This window comes from Rutidosis leptorrhynchoides, chromosome 5 (assembly GCF_046630445.1).
Source record: "Rutidosis leptorrhynchoides isolate AG116_Rl617_1_P2 chromosome 5, CSIRO_AGI_Rlap_v1, whole genome shotgun sequence".
In the NCBI taxonomy this organism is placed as follows: domain Eukaryota; kingdom Viridiplantae; phylum Streptophyta; class Magnoliopsida; order Asterales; family Asteraceae; genus Rutidosis; species Rutidosis leptorrhynchoides.
The window spans coordinates 420888243-420909640 of NC_092337.1; the positions used below are offsets into that span (position 1 = coordinate 420888243).

The following is a 21398-nucleotide window of genomic DNA, read 5'->3' on the forward strand; positions in this document are numbered from 1 at the left end:
TCGAATTAGCTAAAAACCTATGAATTACTCTTAATTCAGCTCTATCTATATCCAAATAAGAGTAATTTCTCCCTTTGAATCGGTGATGGCTTGTCATTTGACTCCATACACCATGCGTATCAAAATTTTCGTCTATCTTCCTACCATTTAGTATCAACCCTCTACAATCGGCAGATGCTAACTCCTCAGGCGTATATATACGTAAAGCCTGAGCCATGTCTAGTAAAGACATGTGGCGCATCGAACCTCCTAACAAAAATCTAATAAAAGATCGATCGGTTAAGCTAGCTACCCGATCATTTAATTCTATACTACACAACAATTCTTCACATCATACTTTATATACAGGTCTACGTATGGTGAATAAATGTACCCAGTCGTTAAAAGTAGAATTACCATACCTCTGTGCAAGTAATTCCCTAATTGGCCCGGCCAATTCTACAGCTTCTAATGGTCCCCATTCTATGACCCTAGGTACCTCAACAACTTTAGAATGAAGAGTATGCAAACCCCTTTGGTATTTTGGATAATCTATCCAAAGTCTGTCAAATCTCAGGTTCGGGTGCAAATCTTCCAAGTGCGTATCAGAAAATGTCATGACTGGATGAGGTATATCTTGTTTGTAGTAGTTATCCACCTCCTGTTGTTCCGCATTCTCAGCAGGAGCATTGCGAGCCTGGGATGAAGATTCACCCCTTTCAGTCTTCAAAACACATCAAACACAATTTTTGTGCATCCAAATATGCATTAGTGTCAGCAAAATCATCAATCAAAATAATTACAATGACATGATCAATTTATATCAAACTTAAGCTCATTTTCATATTTTCATCAAATCTACACTTTTTCAAATAAGCATATACGAAAATGTTCGCCAAGTTCATAAGCATTCAACTCAAATAACATGTCAAAATAATTATCACTAGCAATTAAACAAGTTTCAAATGGCATTATCTCTCAAAAATCAAGTTCATGAATTTTTAGACTTGAAAAAGTCCACTTTAATTCTCAAAATCATGTTTAGGCTCAAAGTTTGGATCATTTAACTACCTAAACATGTTACACTACTTAATTTAGCAACAATTCATGACAAAAATCGGCCATAACCTGTTTATATCAAAAAGCCTCAAATTGCTCAAGAACACAAACCCTAGATTACTCAAAATTTGAAGTTTAAGGCTTCTAATCATGTTAAATAGCATCAATCTAGGTTATACAAGCATAATACATAAACAATTTAAGCATAATTACACTAAAAAGCATCAAAATCAAATTGGGGAAAAAATTGCTCAAGAACACTAATTTTCGGATTAAATGGTGTTTAGGTGTAGAAATTTACCGTTTTTCTTGAGTAATTCCTTGATAGCATCATTCTTAACATGATTTTAGTAAAATATTTGATGATTAACGGTTAAAAATTGTGATTTTGGGAGTGTTTTTCGGGTTTTTTCGGCTGTGTTTCCCAGTATTTGTGGTGTGGGGATGTTCAACTGATCAGTTTTTGCGTTTTTATTTTTTTCTGAGTTTTGGTCCCTCCGCGAGTCGCGGTGTTTGAACCTTCAAACTCCGCGACTCGCGGAGTTTGTATATTTTTTTATATATCTTATACTAATTAAAACAATTAAGTAATAAATTTTAAAATTTTGTTTCCCTTGTTATTTAGGACGAGGTCGTTTCGGATCGATATCCTAGTCCGTCCCTCGACAAAATTTTAAAATTTGTCTTTTTGTAGTGATTATTTTAAAAGTTAAGATTTTTGGAGTTTTTTTTTAATGTTTTTGGCATACTTTAATTCAATAAGATTAAAAATAATGATAATAAAAGTTCTCGTCCCTTCCTCGGGTAAAGCAATTTCGGTTCAACGACCTAGTCTTCAACTTACGACGAATTTTAAAAATCATATTTTTAACTTAATGAGATAAAGTAAATTTTTGTTTTTAAATTCACACAATTTAAATATAAAATTCAAAATTAATAATTAAAAATTCACACCAAACTTAAAATTTGAAATGCATAAAATTAAAAATTCATATTTTAAAAATTAAAAATTCACACCAAACTTAATTTAAAAATTCATATTATAAATTCACACCAAACTTATATTAATTTTTCAAATATTTACAATTTTAAATATATTGATTTTACAAAGTTTACAATATTAATTTTAGATTTATATATTAATTTTAAAAACATGGTAAAAATAAAATTAAAAATCTTTTTGGCTTTTTATCCCACTTTAATCAATCAAATATTATCAAAAATATGCGCCCCTCTTTTCGATAAAGTAATTTCGGTTCCATGACCTAATTTAACTCATAACGAATTTTTGAAATATTTTGGGTTGATTGATTAAAGATATTTATACCTTAAGAATAAACGTTAAATTTCGCAGTGATGTAATAAATTTTTGAATGATATCAATAATTTCGGTCGCCAAACCTAATTTTATTCAATACCAATTTAATACTTTATAGTGAACAAATTAGCGTTTATTATCAAAAGGTTAAAAATAAAAATAAAAATAAAAACTGTACAAACATACCTGTGAAATAGATTTCTTAGTTATATGATCTATCCCATTCATAAGATAGTCGGTTTAATTGGTTTTCCATGGCTACATAGGCGTAACCTCGAGCATTCAGTGTTTTTTCTTCTAAACATATGAACGGTCCGTCTCTGCATAAAGTAACAAATTCGGTGTTTGAATAGGTTTGATTATTTGAACATTTACCTCCATGTGACCATTTTCCGCATTTGTGACATCTTTCTAGGTGTCGTGCTCTTCTTTTCGCTGCGGATTTTGATTTTCCTTTACCAAATTGTAACTTATTATCTTCGCATCTGGATTCTTTTCTAACTCCGTCCAATCTTTCTCTGATTACTGATACTATTTCACTTGGTAGTGTGTCATTATTACGTTTAATGATCAAAGCGTGTAGCATTAGACCATGGTTTAGTTCACAGGCAGTCTTCATTTTCTAAAAACCTAAAAAAAATAAAAATTCAGAATGGGGGGAGAAGACTAGTTCTTTAGGGTCTGCTAGGGAAAGACCATTCGGGTTCCATTTTCGAGAACTACACGAAAACAGATAATCTAACTCTAACAGAAATACATATTATCCTTTAAATACTTGATTCTCCCCACACTTAGTTAGCTGTGGTGTCGAAATTGTGATTAACTTCTTTGTCGACATCCATCGGACTATCTATGTAGTATTTAACTCTGTGACCATTAACTTTAAATTCAATCCCATTTGAATTTATCAATTCTACTATTCCGTATGGAAAAACTCTTTTAACTATGAATGGTCCAGACCATCTTGATTTCAATTTTTCAGGAAATAGCTTGAATCGTGAATTGAAAAGAAGAACTCTGTCTCCTTCTTTAAATTCTTTTAAACTTCTGATTCTTTTATCATGCCATTTCTTCGTTCTTTCTTTATAGATTAACGAATTTTCGTATGCTTCATGTCTTAATTCTTCTAATTCGTTTAGTTGACTTAATCGTAGACGTCCAGCTTCATGTATATCAAGATTACATGTCTTCAAAGCCCAAAATGCTTTGTGTTCAATTTCTACTGGAAGATGACATGCTTTTCCATAAACAAGTCTAAAAGGTGTGGTTCTAATTGGAGTTTTGTAGGCTGTTCTAAAAGCCCAAAGTGCATCCTCCAATTTAATGGACCATTCCTTCGGATTTGATCCTACGGTTTTCTCTAGAATACGTTTTAAAGCTCGGTTGGTATTTTCAACTTGTCCACTTGTTTGTGGATGATATGCGGTGGAGATTTTATGAGTTACTCCATATCTTTTAAGAACTTTCTCAAGTTGATTATTACAGAAATGAGTACCCCGATCACTTATTAAAGCTTTCGGTGTTCCAAACCTTGCAAAAAGACGTTTTAAAAAGTTGACTACAACTCGTGCATCGTTAGTTGGGAGAGCTTGTGCTTCTGCCCATTTAGATACATAATCAATGGCAACGAGAATATATAGATTATTATGAGATTTTGGAAATGGACCCATAAAGTCAATACCCCAAATGTCAAATACTTCACATACTTGGATAACATTTTGTGGCATTTCATCACGTTGACTTATTTTTCCGGCCCTTTAACAAGCATCACAGGATTTGCAAAGAAGGTGTGCGTCTTTGTAAATTGTAGGCCAATAGAATCCAGCATCATAAACTTTTCTTGCTGTTAGTTGAGGCTCATAATGCCCTCCTGTTGGTCCTGTGTGACAATGGTTTAATATTTTACTAGCTTCATCTCCGAATACACATCGGCGTATTATTCCATCTGGACAACTTTTAAACAAATGTGGATCTTCCCAGAAATAGTGTTTTATATCACTGAAGAATTTCTTTCGTTTTTGGTACGATAATCCTTTTTCAAGGAATCCATATACTAAGTAGTTTGCATAGTCTGCAAACCATGGAATTTCATTATAATCTATCTTCAATAGATATTCATCAGGAAAGTTGTCTTGTATGGCCGATTCATTTAGAACTTCTAACTCAGGATTTTCAAGACGAGAAAGATGATCAGCGGCGAGATTTTCTGCTCCTCTTTTATCTCGGATTTCAATATCAAACTCTTGTAAGAGTAAGATCCAACGGATTAATCTTGGTTTAGCATCTTGTTTTGAAAATAGGTATCTAAGAGCAGAATGGTCGGTATAGACCACCGTTTTTGCTAGAACGAGATATGATCGAAATTTGTCAAAAGCAAAGACAATAGCAAGGAGTTCTTTTTCAGTAGTTGTATAGTTCGTTTGTGCTTCTTGTAACGTCTTACTAGCATAATATATAGGTTGAAATCGTTTTTCAATCCTTTGTCCTAAAACGGCTCCCATTGCAAAATCACTTGCATCGCACATTAGTTCAAATGGTAGATTCCAATTTGGTGTTATCATGATCGGCGCATTAGTGAGTTTCTCTTTAAGAATATTAAAAGATTTGATACACTCATCTGAAAAGATGAATGGAGCATCCTTTTCTAGGAGTTTATTCATAGGAGTGGCAATTTTAGAAAAATATTTTATGAAACGTCGGTAAAAACCGGCATGCCCTAGAAAACTCCTAACTCCTCTAACATTGGTGGGATGTGGAAGTTTAGCAATTACATCTACTTTAGCTCTATCCACTTCAATTCCTTCTTTTGAAATTTTATGACCAAGAACGATGCCCTCTTTAACCATGAAATGGCATTTCTCCCAATTAAGTACTAGATTTGATTATTCGCATCTAATAAGCATTCGTTCAAGATTAGCTAGACATGATTCAAATGTATCACCGAAGACTGAAAAGTCATCCATGAAAACTTCCATGCATTCTTCTATCATGTCATGAAAAATTGCCATCATACACCTTTGAAAGGTTGCAGGGTCGTTGCAAAGTCCAAATAGCATGCGTTTGTAAGCAAAAGTACCATAAGGGCACGTGAACGTGGTTTTCTCTTGGTCCTCGGGTGCTATTGGAATTTGAAAATATCCGGAAAATCCATCTAGAAAACAATAGTAACTATTTCCGGCTAATCTTTCCAACATTTGATCTATGAAAGGTAACGGAAAGTGATCTTTTCTGGTGGCGTCATTTAATTTTCTATAATCAATACACACACGCCATCCTGTTACAGTCCTAGTAGGAATAAGCTCATTTTTCTCATTTGTAATGACAGTCATGCCACCCTTCTTAGGCACGCATTGAACTGGGCTTACCCATAGACTATCAGAGATTGGATATATCAAGCCTGCATCGAGCAGTTTAATAATCTCTTTCTTAACTACATCTTGCATATTAGGATTTAGTCTTCGTTGGCGTTGCACATACGTTTTATGACCTTCTTCCAAAAGGATTTTATGTGTGCAATACGAAGGACTTATTCCTTTAATATCATGAATCTTCCATGCAATGGCTGGTTTATGAGCTTTCAACACAGAAATGAGTTGTGATTTCTCATTTTCAGTAAGAGAAGACGATATTATTACAGGTAATTCAGATTCACCATGTAAATAAGCGTATTCCAAATGGTTTGGAAGTGGCTTTAACTCTAATTTCGGAGGTTCTTCTATCGATGATTTGTATCGATATCTGTCTTCTTCTTTTAGCATTTGAATTTCTTCTGTTGTTGGTTCATATCCATTAGCTATAAGTGTAGCTAACATTTCAGCTTCATCAATTGGTTCATTACCTTCTCCTAAAGAACATTCTCCGGTTCCTTGTAATTCTGGAAATTCTTCTAATAATACTGCATGTGCATCTATAGTTTGAATATAATAACATGTATCATCTGCAGATTGTGGTTGTTGCATTGCTCTATCAACTGAAAAGGTAACACTCTCATCCTCTATACTTAGGGTCAATTTCTTACCGAACACGTCTATCATTGCTTTAGCCGTGTTTAAGAATGGTCTTCCTAATATGAGAGGAACTTGAGAATCTTCTTTCATGTCCAGAACAACAAAATCTACTGGAAATACTAAAGTACCAACTTTAACTAGCATGTTCTCCATTATCCCTCTAGGATATTTTATTGATCTATCGGCTAGTTGTATGCTTATTCTGGTTGGTTTCAATTCTCCAAGGTCTAGTTTAGCGTATAGTGAATACGGCATTAAATTTATACTAGCACCTAAGTCTGCCAATGCTTCTATTGAACTAAGACTACCCAGAAAACATGGAATTGTGAAACTTTCTGGATCAGATAGTTTTTCTGGTATCTTATTCAACAGCACTGCTGAACAATTAGCATTCATGGTAACAACCGAGAGTTCTTCCATTTTCTTTCTATTTGAGATTAGATCTTTCAAGAATTTAGCATATCTAGGCATTCCTGAAATCACATCAATGAAAGGAAGATTTACATTTATCTGTTTAAACATATCCAAGAATTTGGATTGCTCGGCTTCAAGTTTCTCTTTCTTCATTTTACTCGGGTAAGGAAGTGGTGGTTGGTATGGTTTAACATAAGGTTTAGCCTTAACTGTGTTATTTTCATTAACCTTCTCAACTACCGGTTCTTTTTCCTTATCTTGATTAGGTTGTGGTTCTTGTGGAGTAGGAATATCTTCATCAGAAGTTACAAGTATTTCAGGTGGTTTAAGTGTTGTACCACTTCTTGTGGTAATGGCTTTAGCTGTTTCATTCCGGGGGTTAGCATTTGTATCACTAGGTAGACTTCCCGGTTTTCTTTCACCTATTAACCTTGCTAGGTTACTTACTTCTTGTTCCAGATTTTGAATAGAAGCTTGTTGATTTCTAAATGCTTGAGCATTTTGTTCATTAGTTTGTTTCTGAGATGTGAAAAACTGCGTTTGAGTTTCAACTAGCTTCGTCATCATATCTTCTAAATTCGGCTTTTTATCATCGGTTTGTTGTGGTGGTTTGTTTTGAAAATTAGGTCTTTGCTGATTGTAATTATTATTGGATACTTGTTGATTGCTAGGACCTTGTTGGTTGTTGTATGGAATATTTCGGTTATAATTCTGGTTTGGATTATAAATCGGTCTTGGCGGTTGATAATTATTCTGATAATTATTTCCAGGCCTTTGGTTTATGTATGAAATATTCTCTTTTTGTTCCATTGTTAATTCAATACTGAGACAATCTTTTGTTAAATGTGGTCCTCCACACTGCTCACAACTAATTCGTATTGAGTGAATATCTTTAGTCATCTTTTCCATTCGTCTCTCCACAGCATCTATCTTTGCGGAAATGGAATCGAAGTCATGGCTAGAATCGGCTCTAGCTGCTTTAGATGATCTAACGATATCTTTTTCTTGGTGCCACTCATGTGAGTGGGAAGCAGTGTTATCAATAATTTTGTAAGCATCAGTTTCGGTTTTCTTCATAATAGAACCACCAGCTGCTATATCTATGTCTTTCCTTGTAGTGATGTCGCATCCTTGGTAGAATATTTGTACTATTTGACAGGTATCTAAACCATGTTACGGACATCCTCTTAATAACTTTCCAAATCTTGTCCACGCCTCATATAGAGTTTCATTTGGCATCTGTGTGAATGTAACAATTTCTCCTTGAAGTCTTACGGCTTTAGATGCAGGTTTAAGAAATTTTTCAACTAAAACATCCCATGTATCAATCGCCCCTTCAGGTAACGATTCCAACCAATCTTTGGCTTCTCCCTTTAAAGTCCAGGGAAATAACATGAGATATATCTGTTCATCCTCCACTTCTCGGATTTTAAATAGTGTGCAGATCCTATTAAAGGTACGTAGATGTTCATTTGGATCTTCCTTCGGCGCACCACTAAATTGGCATTGATTAGTTACCATGTGTAGAATTTGTCCTTTGATTTCATAATCTGGCGCATTAATGTCTGGATGAGTAATTGCGTGACCTTGGCCAGTGCGTTTAGCTCTCATTCGGTCTTCCATACTTAATGGTTCTGTTATTTCCATAATTGAATTTGTTGAATCGGAATCACTAGAGGATTCTGATTTAATGGTTCGTTCCTCAACAATCTCTGTTTGAATGATTGGTGGTTCCGGAGGAAAATTTAGTGGTTCAGGATCTATGAATCGTCCCTGAATATTCTCCGGATTCTCAATTGTGAGGACGCGTTCAAAAAATGGATTATCGGAAATTTGAACTGGAGTACTTGGTCGACTAGATGACGATTCTAAAGAAAAATCAACGTCAGTAATATTTGCTAAATGTCTTGATCTAGTTACAGGTGGTGAACGTACAAAAGGTGGTGAACGTCTTGCTTGGTGCATTCACTGAATATCCTATTAGTTTTTAAAAGGAAAGAAAAATTATAATAAGTTATCCAATCAATAGACTTTTCTGATTTTGCCCACGTTTCGAATAGCCAAAAGATGCAGCAGAGGGGCAGGATTCGTTTGGTCTCAATATAATTGAGGACTGTTTGGCTCCAATAACCCGGTCCACGTACAAATCCAACTATTACTACGAACCAGAAAATTTTGATGTCTATCAATTTAACCACTTAAAATAAATTTTCGTAATTTTAAGAAATTTAGATAAGAAGTAGAATAAAAATCTATGTCCTAAAACTAGAATAGCGAGAAATAAGAAAGAAAAAGAGTTCGTCGAAAAAGGTCGAAAAAGAAAAATGGTTGAAAAATAAAAGGTGACGGAAAAATAAAAGAAACTTATAACACTTAAAAACACTCGACTAACCTAACTTTATTACTACAACTAACTTAAAATTATAATCGCAAATTGAGATTACTAATTGGAATGATAATTGATACATAGGTAAAAGTCGTCTAAAAATATTAAAGCTTACAGGAAAAACTAAATCCCAAATGGAAATAACTTAAAAAGAAACTAAAATTTAAAAAGGCGTCGTAAAATTCTAAAGTATCTAAATCTTAGTCTAAAGAAAAAGCACTTAAGGAATTCTACGGCAAAGCCTAAAAATCTAGAAATAAAAATAACTATGGCAAAAACTAAGTTTAAAACTAAATATGAGCGAAAAATACAAATATTACGCTAAAACAATTAAAAAGGGACAAAATATAAAAATATACAAAAAGTTGTAAAAATTACAATTTTTATAAAAATATTATTTTTATATTAATTATTTATTAAAACTATTAATTTTATATTTTATTTAAACTAATTTAACTAAATAAAACAAATAAATAAAAATTAAACTAAACAATATAATATAAATAAACTAATTAGGGTTTAAAATTAATTAAAATTAATAAAACCCGTAATTAATGCGAATTAGGGTTCCTGTGTACCCGTGTCAGGTCTGCTCCGCGAGTCGCGGTATTCGATGCTTCAAACTCCGCGAGTCACGGGGTTTCAAAATTCAACTCAGGTACAGTTTTGAAATTCGACGCGTTTTTCTTTTATTTTATTTTTTTATTTTATATTTTCTGTTTTATATTTTCTGTTTTAAAATCTAAAATATTTATATAATAAAAACTTATATTTTAAAAACTAGAATAAAAATAGAACTACTTTATAATTTTATAAATAAAAATCTTAAAACTAGATTTATATATATATATATATATATATATATATATATATATATATATATATATATATATATATATATATATATATTTTTGGTTTTTTTTATGTTTTAAATAAAAACAAAATACTTAAATAAAACTTATATAAAAATAAAGAAACTTTATAAAACTTAAATATTTAACAAAATCTTAAAAATACTTATATTTTTGTTTTTCTTTTTATATTTTCGAATATTTAAAACGTATTTTTATAAAAACGAATTTTAATAAAAGTAAACTAAAAATCTTTTTTTTTCTAAATATTTAGCGTTGCGCTTTCGGCGTTTAAGAGTTCCCCGGCAGCGGCGCCAAAAATACTTGATGTTATGCTAGGTGTATATAAAATACTATTAATTTTTACAAGGAAATACTATTAAATACGATACAATTTTACACAAGATATTTATTTATTTATAGAATGGATATACTTAAACCTTGCTACAACACTTATAGGCAGTGTACCTAATCATACAGTAGTGTAGTTTTTAGTAAGTTCGGTTCGTTCCATAGGGAATCTTTTTCACAAAGCTTAACGCTATATTAGTTTAAATTTATAAAAATACAAATATATATATAAGTAATATTATTATTATAAAGGGGGGTTTTTACCGTTTAATGACCGGTTTGTCGATTTTAAAACTTTAGTCGCAGTTAAAACCAAATGTAAAATAATAAATAAATACAAGACTTAATTTAAATCGTAAAGTAAATAATGATAATGAAATTGCGAATAATAAAAGTGCGATAAAATAAACTTGCGATAATTAAAAAGTACGATAATTAAAAGTGCAATTAAATATAATAACAATAAATAAAAGTGCGATAATTAGAAGTGCAATTAAATATAAAATAAAGGAAATTAAATATGAAATAAAAGAATTATGCTTATTTAAACTTCCGTAATCATGATGTTTGACGTGTTGATTTTAGTTTTATGCCCATGGGTTGATTGTCCTTTGTCTTGGATTATTTAATATGTCCATACGGATTTGTCCATAATAGTCCATCAGTCATAAATATAAAGAGCGAAAGCCTTCGTCAAATTATTCTTATTCCCGAAGTCAAATATTCCAACTAATTGGGGATTCGAATTGTAACAAGGTTTTAATACTTTGTTTAATGAATACACCAGGTTATCGACTGCGTGTAAACCAAGGTTTTACTACTTTGTTAACAATTACACCAATTACCCTTGAATGTAATTCACCCCTGTTTCAACAAGTCTATTAACTATTAATCCAGTTCCGTATCCGGTAAAATGAATAATTATTGGTATTTATAGATATCCCGCCCACCGTACCCAGTCAAGCGTATGTGGTTATATATAAATACGTCAAATTATAAGTTTGTATATTAAATTAACAAGGTATTGTTTAGTTAATATAAAACCCATTAATAGCCCATAGTCTAATTTCCACAAGTGTCGTTCTTTTATCCAAACCTCAATTATGGTACAAAGCCCAATTACCCAATTTTAGTAATTAGCTCAACATCATGATTACTTCAGATTAAATAAGCATAATAATAACTTAGCTACGAGACATTAAATTAAAAAGGTTGAACATAACTTACAATGATTAAAAATAGCGTAGCGTTACACGGACAGAATTTCGACTTACACCCTTACAACATTTGCTAACATACCCTTATTATTAGGATTAAAATTAAAATTAAAATATAAATTATAAATATAAATATTACGTATATAGATAGAGAGATTGATGGATATTTGATGATTTTTGCGATCAGAATTCGTTTGCTTTTATAGGGAGTTTCAGTTTTTGAGGTTCCGCGACTCGCGGCATTTTTGCTCTTCAAACTCCGCGAGTCGCGGAGTTTGAAATTCCAGCTCACTCCAAATTGGATCTTAGTCTGCCGACGGTTTATTATATAATATAATATATATATAATTTATATAATTAATTATATATTATATTATATTTATATACATAGTTAACTTGTAATTTTTAGTCCGTTGCGTCGAGCGTTGAGAGTTGACTCTGGTCCCGGTTCCGAATTTTCGAACGTCCTTGCGTACTATTTTATATCTTGTACTTTGCGTTTTGAATCTTGTACTCTTGTAATTTCGAGACGTTTCTTATCAATAATTGGAACCTCTTTGATTGTATTTTGTACTTTTGAGCTTTTTGGTCGTTTGCGTCTTCAATTCGTCGAATCTGTCTTTTGTCTTCACCTTTTATTATTTAAACGAATATCACTTGTAAATAGAACAATTGCAACTAAAAGCTTGTCTTTCTTGAGGAATAATGCTATGAAATATATGTTCGTTTTTAGCATTATCATCTACGAAGTATTAAACACTCGTTAATTGCTAGCGCTACTAGCCCGAGTGGGGATGTCAAACCCTATGGATCCATATCTAAGATTCGCGTTCACGGTTCAAAAACCAATGATTAAACGTTACCGAGCTAAAGGGAATGTTTATGCCGTTGTATAACCCACACACATATAAGTTTAAGTACTCGTGCCTAGTATGTAAAACATAAAATCCACATGTATTCTCAGTTCCCAAAATAAGTTAAAGTAAAAAGGGAATGCTATAACTCACAATGATAAAGTAGCGGTAAAGTATGACTCGGAAAGTAAGCAAGTAATGAAGGTTGTCCAAACGGGTCCTCAACCTAAGTCAAATAGTACTAAGTCAGTAAATCGTCCGAATAGGTTTAAAAGTATGTAAATAAGGTCTTAAAGGTCATCATCATTCATCATCAAATAAAAGGTGTAAAGTAGGTTTCGTTTATGAAAGTAGTTTTAAAACAAAGGCTGAGTTCGGTCAGTCACCACGGCCTCAATACCTACTGAAATAAGGTGATACCAGTGGCCATGGCTCCGTCTATGAGTCCTTTAAGTGTGGTAAAATTTACAGAAGCAAAATCGTCTTCGTTTGACCGTGGCGACGGTCTAAGTGCGAGTAGGTCAGAAATTTCTGCACAACGTTAAAAGGACATAGTGACGATCGGAGGGCCATAAATCCTAAACCGTAACTCGGATTAAGACGAGTCCTATATGAAAAATTATCTACTCGAAAAGATATATCAGAAAATCAAGCTTACAGTAGCCCAGGTGTACCAGTCTGTTACAGAAACCAGAAAACATTAGGCAGAAGACAGAAAACAGAAAAATAGTGGGTTCCGGTGGTCTTGTTGCTCGATGCTTATCACGGTTCTCATCCTTGATGCATATAGCTTCAAGTGTACAACTCATTGATGTGTCTGCATCATCTTAACCAAGGTTTCACCATCATAACACTTGTGCAAGTCCAAGACATGTAGCACAACTCACTTAAGAGTTGTATGAAGTTTGATGAACCAAAGTTACATCAAGGTCTTAGATTCAACACATACATGAAATGTAAAAGTAATATTAACCAAGTTTTGACTATTATGACACAAGTGTAGGTCTAAGACATGTAGCACAACTCACTTAAGAGTTGTATGAAGTTTGATAAACCAAAGTTACATCAAAGTCTTAGATCTAACACATACATGAACTTTAAAACTAATAATAAATTACAAACTTGAAAGTAAACTCATGAAATCAAGATCTTGAGTTGTAGAACATAGTTCTTTAGTTTGATCTTGAAGATCCAAGACTCAAAATTCTAGATCTAGCATAAGTGTACCAAGTTATAATTAAAGAAACTTACTTACATGTTCTTGAACCTTCAAAGTTAACTTTTAGTTCAAGATTAATGAGATCAAGATTAACTAGTAACACTTGACCAATAACAACCAACAAACATAAAATTAAAGTGCATAAAATGAAGACATAAACTAAGTAAACAAGTAACTAGTTCATGGGTTGTTCATACTTTAAAGATTCAACCAAAGTTTGATCTTTAAGAAAAGTAAACTTTAAGTTTACTTCAAGAACTACAAGTATGAAATCAACACATGAACTTACAAACTTTTGAAATAATAAATGAAGAACATAAGCTAGAAACTTTATGTTCTTGTATGCCTTGTAAGAACAAGTTAGATGAAGAATCAAACTAACAAGTTTGCTTCTTAGAAAATCATAAGTAAATAACAATATCAACTAGTAACTACATGTATTTAAACATTAAGCAAGAACAAGTAAACAACAACAAACAATGATGATGATATTTGTAGCATATGCTACGGTTTTGGGTCAAAGGAAAAAGGGGGAGAAGAAGTTCATAATACTTACAAGAATGAAGAGAAAAGAGAGAAAGTTTGAGAGAAAGTTCAAGTGTTTTGTGTGTGTAAATGAGAGAGTAACAAGTAAGTGAAGTAAGTAATGAAAGAAATGAAACAAAAACCCTCTTGTGGGTACCCAAACCGTCGGCCAGCAGCTGCACCAAAGAGGGAGGACTTTGTTTGATGGTTACTAGCATGTTAAAGTTCAAAAGGGTGGTTAATAGATGGGGTTTCATGGGGATTATGAGCTAACAAGATTCTAATTGTTCTTAACTAACTAGTTTCCATTTAATTTGATACTTACATGCAAGAGTGGGCTAGTTAGTCCACTTAAAATGTAGGGTGGGCTTATAAGCCCAATATCATGAGTCCATTACACTAATAAAGCCCATGTTCAATTAATTAACAAATAAATCCAATTAAAGCCCAAGTAACTAACTAATCACCATAGTTAATTAAAATGATTAATAAAATAAATCATGAATGTAAATAATACTCTAAAAATATTATTCGTGAAAGTTTCATGTGTCACAAAGACGTTTCGGGCAATTAAAGTCAAGTTCGGCCAATCATGGCAACATGTAAATGTAATAACATACATTCGTTTTATCACACGTATTAATAATAACAATTATTAATAAATAAACGTTAAAAAATTCAGGGTCGTTACAGATTAGGGTGGGGCGCGCGCTCCTAGTGGATTTGTAATTTTCAGTGCAAAAATTTTGAATTTTTCGATTTTACACCAAATGGATTTTTTTTGCCCAAAAGTCTCCGTATTTTGCCTACAAAGCCTCCGTATTTTGCCCAAACGTCTCCATATTTTGCCCAAACATCTCTGTATTTTGCCCAAAAACTTCTATATTTTTTTCCAAAAACCTTCATATTTTGTCAAAAAAAATTGCTACACTTTCAAAAAAGATATGATTTCGTTACCGGTGAAAAAAAAATTTTTGCTTCCTCCACTAGTCCGAGACTTACTTGACAACAAAAGTTATTGTGGTTAACTAAATACACCATTATTATTGTAACACTCTTTCCACACATGAAAAAAAAAAAAAAAAAAAAAAAAAAAAAAAAAAAAAAAAAAAAAAAAATATTGGTCCAAGTTTAAAGACGTGACTAAGTACTATCTACCATCATGATTTGATTTTTAGTTAGTCGGTTAGTCCACTACTAAAACTTATGAGGGGTGATGGTCTCTCGAGTTGTGACGGGCACTCGAGTTGTGACGGGCACTTGACTCGTACATGAGGCTGATTTGCCGGTAACAAGTATAACAACTTCCATATGATTTGACCAATGTTGTTTTAGCTAAACTTCAAATGCATGCATTATTACTAATCAATCAATTTCAAAACTGTTATATGTGAATTAATCATCTTTGCAAGGCATTGGATTCATGTGAAATTACAGATTCAAATACACCAACTAATTGTTTCACTCGATCCCTTAATTTCTCATTTACCGCCTCCTCTTTCACATTATTGCATGCTGCGGTATCCTTCTTCCATTGAGCCAAAACTTTCGTTGTCGGGTCTTCTTTTTCCGGTTCCTCTTCGATTTCTGGTTCTTTCGGTTTATTTTTTTCATGTTCGACAACTTCTAATCCAATGTCTCCTGCGGGTGGCACATGTTCAATCTCCAGCTCTTGATTTTCTTGATCTTGGTTAATATCACTATCATGATCATGATCAGTTATCATGTGTTCCTTGTTTACATTTTCAACAAATGTAACATTATCTTGATAACATATATCGTTTTCACACGTATCCATTTTATCAATTAAGATGTCATTCGATGATAAAATAGCGTCGCACAAGCTTGGCGGATTCTCTACATCCATGCTCTTGCTTACTAAACACGTCGTTAGTTGCCCTGTTTGATTCTGACTATCAACGTTTTTTTCCATAACGTTCAAAGAGTTATTCGGCCTAAGAGGAAGATGGGGTGGTTTTCCAGGATCTTTAGGCTTTGGTGAAACACCATTCTCATTAAATGATGTTTTAGCAGACAAGATTTTAGGTATGTTCTTGTCTAATGACCGTCTTGGTGGCTTGATTTTGTCAGAGGAACATGGTTTTTTAAGACTTTGAGCGTAAATTAGTGAACAGACAGTTGGTTTGTTGTAAATAGGAGCGTTTCTAGCTTCCGTAGAGGTCAATAGTTTTTTGATCTCTAGAATCGAAGGCGGGGTTGGGCTCATGCCCGATCTCCTATTTCGAGGCAACGAAGGAGACCTCCCTCGAGATCGCGGTACGCTGGTATTAACATCCGATCCTTTTGCCGACATTGGTTAAATATAACTAACAACTATCACGGGACCTACATTAGAAAGAAATCAAGCTTATTTTCTAAAAGTATATGTAGTGCTATTAGAATCCCAAATCTAATCTAATACATTCATTTCAGTTAATTAAGTGTACAACATTTTTTAAAAAGTTTTCATGTTAGAAGCATTTTTAGTATATAGCCTACATCATATCGAAATAAAAATGAAAGTATATGACTAATCTATAGTTTTAACCCTTTTAAGAATAACGAATTGTATGAACGAAACAAAGATGTGACATATGATTAAGTAGATAAATGCAACGATACCTTTTTAGAAGAACGTTGATGAAAGTTGTGACCTCGGAAGAGGGTGCCGTAGAGGAGACAAGAAACTATATATTTATCGAAGTTATTATATATAGGCAGGAATAAACAAAATTGATGGTTTATTTGCAATGATATGATTCGATTATTTCATCCGTACAAATTTGGTGTTGTTTATTGGAGACCCAATACCATACAAAATTCAATCACCTTGATCGTTAAACACTGCTAAATAAATGGAATTCTATATTTTAAAGACTTTTTTGCTCCGTTGGTCCTTCAATTATAAACGAAATTGCAATCCGAGTCCCTCAAGTTTTTTTTTGGATTTTCGAGTCCTTAAAATTGTAAAATTTTGCAATCCGAGTCCCTCTGTCTAACTTCCGTCTAAATTGGCCGTTAACCTTTGACATGTGCCATGCATGTGAGGGTAAAATCGCCTTTTTACTCTTTTCTTTGACTTTTTTGCTTCGTTGGTCCTTCATTTGTACACAAAATTGCAATCCGAATCCCTCAACTTTTTAATTCGGATTTTTATCTGCTTTTTTATCTTTAATTCATACTTTTTCTGTGATTGTATCAAACTTGAAGCTTTCGACAGATCTGTAAACCTGAAACATTTTTTTCTCATTTTCTTATAAATCATCAAGTGAGAAATAAGTATAGGTAGTAGAGATATCTAATTTATTGATATAATTATTAAGCATGTTATGCGCATTATAATACACTTTGGCAATCCTCAACCTTAAACCATTAGCTTTTATGGCTATACTTCTTATTTACAAATTGGCAACTCTCAGCCTAAAACCGTTAGCTTTTAAGGTGGTACTTCTAGTTTACATGTTTGTTAGACGATCGAGGCATAGAACATAAACCAAATTAAGCCATACATGTCTAAATTGCCACCGCTAGTCCAAATATGTTCTTAATCGGTTTATGTAAGGTTTTCCTGTTCGGAGTACCAGGGAAGGAATGCATTTTCTACTCAGATGTAGACGACATATCCGAATATCTAGCGACCGTTTCCGACCCGTTTCACTGACCACCACAAGATATGCTTCTTATGATGTGACGTTTGATTTAATTTTATTTTGAGGAGTCACGTATAAGCTATATATAGACTTTAATAGTTAATACTTGTTGTTTCCTATTACAAAGGTGGTTGATGTATGTTAAGTTATTATAGATAATGCTATACGTTTCCATTGAAAACGCAAAAACCCCAAGGATACGAGATGAAGATACACCTCTGAGAAGCTTTGTATTTGGGTCATCAGAAGGCGATGTGAGCAATTTCATCGACTGTGGCCTGGGAATGAGAATCAACAAATCGGGTTAAGCACTCGAAATTATTGCTCTTCCAACAGCATTTGAACTTGATCATCACAATTATTATATACCTGGAGTTTTCAGCGTTCTCTTGCAATGCATATATAGCTCACTATTCAAGACAAAATACATTTAGAAAATTACCAAATAGTCTTTAAATTGAATGAAATATAAAGAGAGGATTGGAATAAGCCTAAAGGAACCACTAAAAATAAGAAAATTTTGAAGATAGAGTGAAAGAAACTCACAGGGTTGTCTACTGTTGACTCCAATGATTCATTTTCCATGATTTCAACAATGCTATATATACCATTCATTAAAAACAATCAATAAAGAAACAATGGCAAGAATATCGGCACACATAAAAACATAAACAATAGCTTGCCTTTGCTTCAGTAGCATCTCATTTTGAGCATCAACTGGGGAAATGTTGGTATTGGGCTTTCTATTTGCTTGACTTCTTGCAAATATCTTGCTCCATCGAGACAACAATTTTTTAGCCCTGTTTGAGATATCTGATCTTCAAAACAGATAATGAGATTCAAATAACAAAAGAGCAAAACACAAAAGCAGCTACGTGATACATGATTTCAACTACCATGAAAAGTGTTGCACCAAAGAAATCTTAATTAACAGGTAGAGCATAAAAAAATTTCATCTTTACAAACTTAAATTATATGTATGCAAAACAGTTTCCTACCAAAAAAAATAAATAACTTTATAGTACCAACCAAATAAAACACACCTGATTTTCGATAAAACCGAAGTTTGTTGACACTTTGCAATATTGCTAACATGTGAGCTGGGAGAGCTTTATGTAAGGGCAGATGGCAAAGAACCTAAAGATAGCTCCATTCAGTTATTTATAAATAAAATACATATTGAATAGTATACATGTAACAAATTTATGCTGCAGAATATATATACCCTAAGAATGACATGAAGAACAGTTGTTTGCTCTTCGATTGCTGCTTGACTCAGCCATGGAGCTAAAATAATCACACCTCCTTTTGTCAAGAACCTGCAATTTCATAAAATGATGATTAAATCTAATAAATCTCTGATTAATAGACAATTAGACAATGATAGCTACTAAATGGAGAATAAAATAAGAATACTATCACACCCCCAGTTAGGGCCTGGGTGAAATGTGACTTAATATCAAAATATACCAACATATTATAATAACGAGAACAATACTAAATGAGAAAGTTAAACTTTATGGAGTACGCAGCGAAAAATGAAATGTCGTTACAAAGGAGTAAAGTAAATGTTTAAATGCAATAGTAATAAATGCGATGATCTCTTGATCCTATGTCCAAGTAGCATCACATAAGCAGTAGATAAGTAAGCTTGAATCAAACAGCACCTGAGACAAAACATGCTAAAGTGTCAACCAAAAGGTTGAGTGAAGTTCATAGGTTTAACAAAAGTTTGACCGTTGTTTTAGACCACAAGATTTAGTTTGTAAAGTTGATCTCCCGCGGGATCAAAAAGTTATGCCAAAGCGTGATATTTAGACTAAACGTTGTTTGCCCCGTGACAAGTTGTTCTGTCCTTGTTGTGACGATCGCTCCAAATCTATATGGACGAACACGTCATTCATCGATTTCATTGCGAGGTATTTGACTTCTATATGATATGTTTTGTAAACATTGCATTCTTTTGAGAAGGCACACCATAAATGAATATTTAAATCAAAGGTTTTTGACATCTGATGATTTCTACATATAGACAATCACCGTAAATAATAGTTTACAATAGTACTTCCTTTGACAATGCAGTCAAAATAAGATACATGGTGATGATTTGGTGAATGCAACGTTTCCTTGAAAAATATGCCATGTATGACTCCATGCACATAGCTTGTCTAACATATAAGCAAACAGCGGAAGACTTCTAGGGAACCTGAGAATAAACATGCTAACAAGTGTCAACACAAAGGTTGGTAAGTTCATAGTTTTAATGATTTGCATAATCTGTACATAAAGGTGGATCACAAGATTTCAGTTGTTTCATCCATAAACGTTTATCAAAATATTCTACAAGATTGAGCACCCTGGTAACTAAGCTTTAATGTTATAATAAGTACCCCTGTTTTAACATACATGCAACCAACATGTACAATACACGCAAACCAACGTGTACTAAACTCAAATAGCATACGTCTATTTTATAGTTCAGGCTACGGTTTCTATACCTGGAACAGACGGGGATGTCAAGCCCTATGGATCCATATACTACTACTCGCGCCCACCAGTTCTTATAATCGGCAGTTACTAGTGACCAAAGCTAAGGGATTTTCGGTTCAAACTCAGTATAGAATTTAGTATGTACTTGTGTCCATTGTTTTTAAAATAAAGTGCATGTGTGACGATCGCTCCAAATCCATATGGACGAACACGTCATTCATCGATTTCATTGCGAGGTATTTGACCTCTATATGATACGTTTTGTAAACATTGCATTCTTTTGAAAAGGCACACCATAAATGAATATTTAAATCAAAGATTTTCGACATCTGATGATTTCTACATATAGACAATCACCGTAATATAATAATTTACAATAATACTTCCATTGATAATGCAGTCAAAATAAGATACATGGTGATGATTTTGTGAATGCAACGTTTCCTTGAAAAATATGCCATGTATGACTCCATGCACATAGCTTGTCTAACATATAAGCAAACAGCGGAAGACTTCTAGGGAACCTGAGAATAAACATGCTAACAAGTGTCAACACAAAGGTTGGTGAGTTCATAGTTTTAATGTTTTGCATAATCTGTACATAAAGGTGGATCACAAGATTTCAGTTGTTTCATCCAGAAACGTTTATCAAAATATTCTACAAGATTGAGCACCCTGGTAACTAAGCTTTAACGTTATAATAAGTACCCATGTTTTAACATACATGCAACCAACATGTACAATACACGCAAACCAATGTGTACTAAACTCAAATAGCATACGTCTGTTTTATAGTTCAGGCTAGGGTTTCTATACCTGGAACAGACGGAGATGTCAAGCCCTATGGATCCATATACAACTACTCGCGCCCACCAGTTCTTATAACCGGCAGTTACTAGTTACCAAAGCTAAGGGATTTTCGGTTCAAACTCGGTGTAGAATTTAGTATGTACTTGTATCCATTGCATTTAAAATAAAGTGCATGTATTCTCAGCCCAAAAATATAGATTGCAAAAGCAATTAAAAAGGGAGCAAATGAAACTCACCTTAGCAGCATATAAAGTCGTTCACCAAAATG

General features: G+C 33.1%; 1 pseudogene; it reads right to left on the bottom strand.

Annotated features, from left to right (window-relative positions):
- Positions 1-16517: 16517 nt before the first annotated feature.
- LOC139850004 (homeobox protein LUMINIDEPENDENS-like) overlaps positions 16518-21398 on the bottom strand; it is a 37273-nt pseudogene continuing 32392 nt past the window's right edge.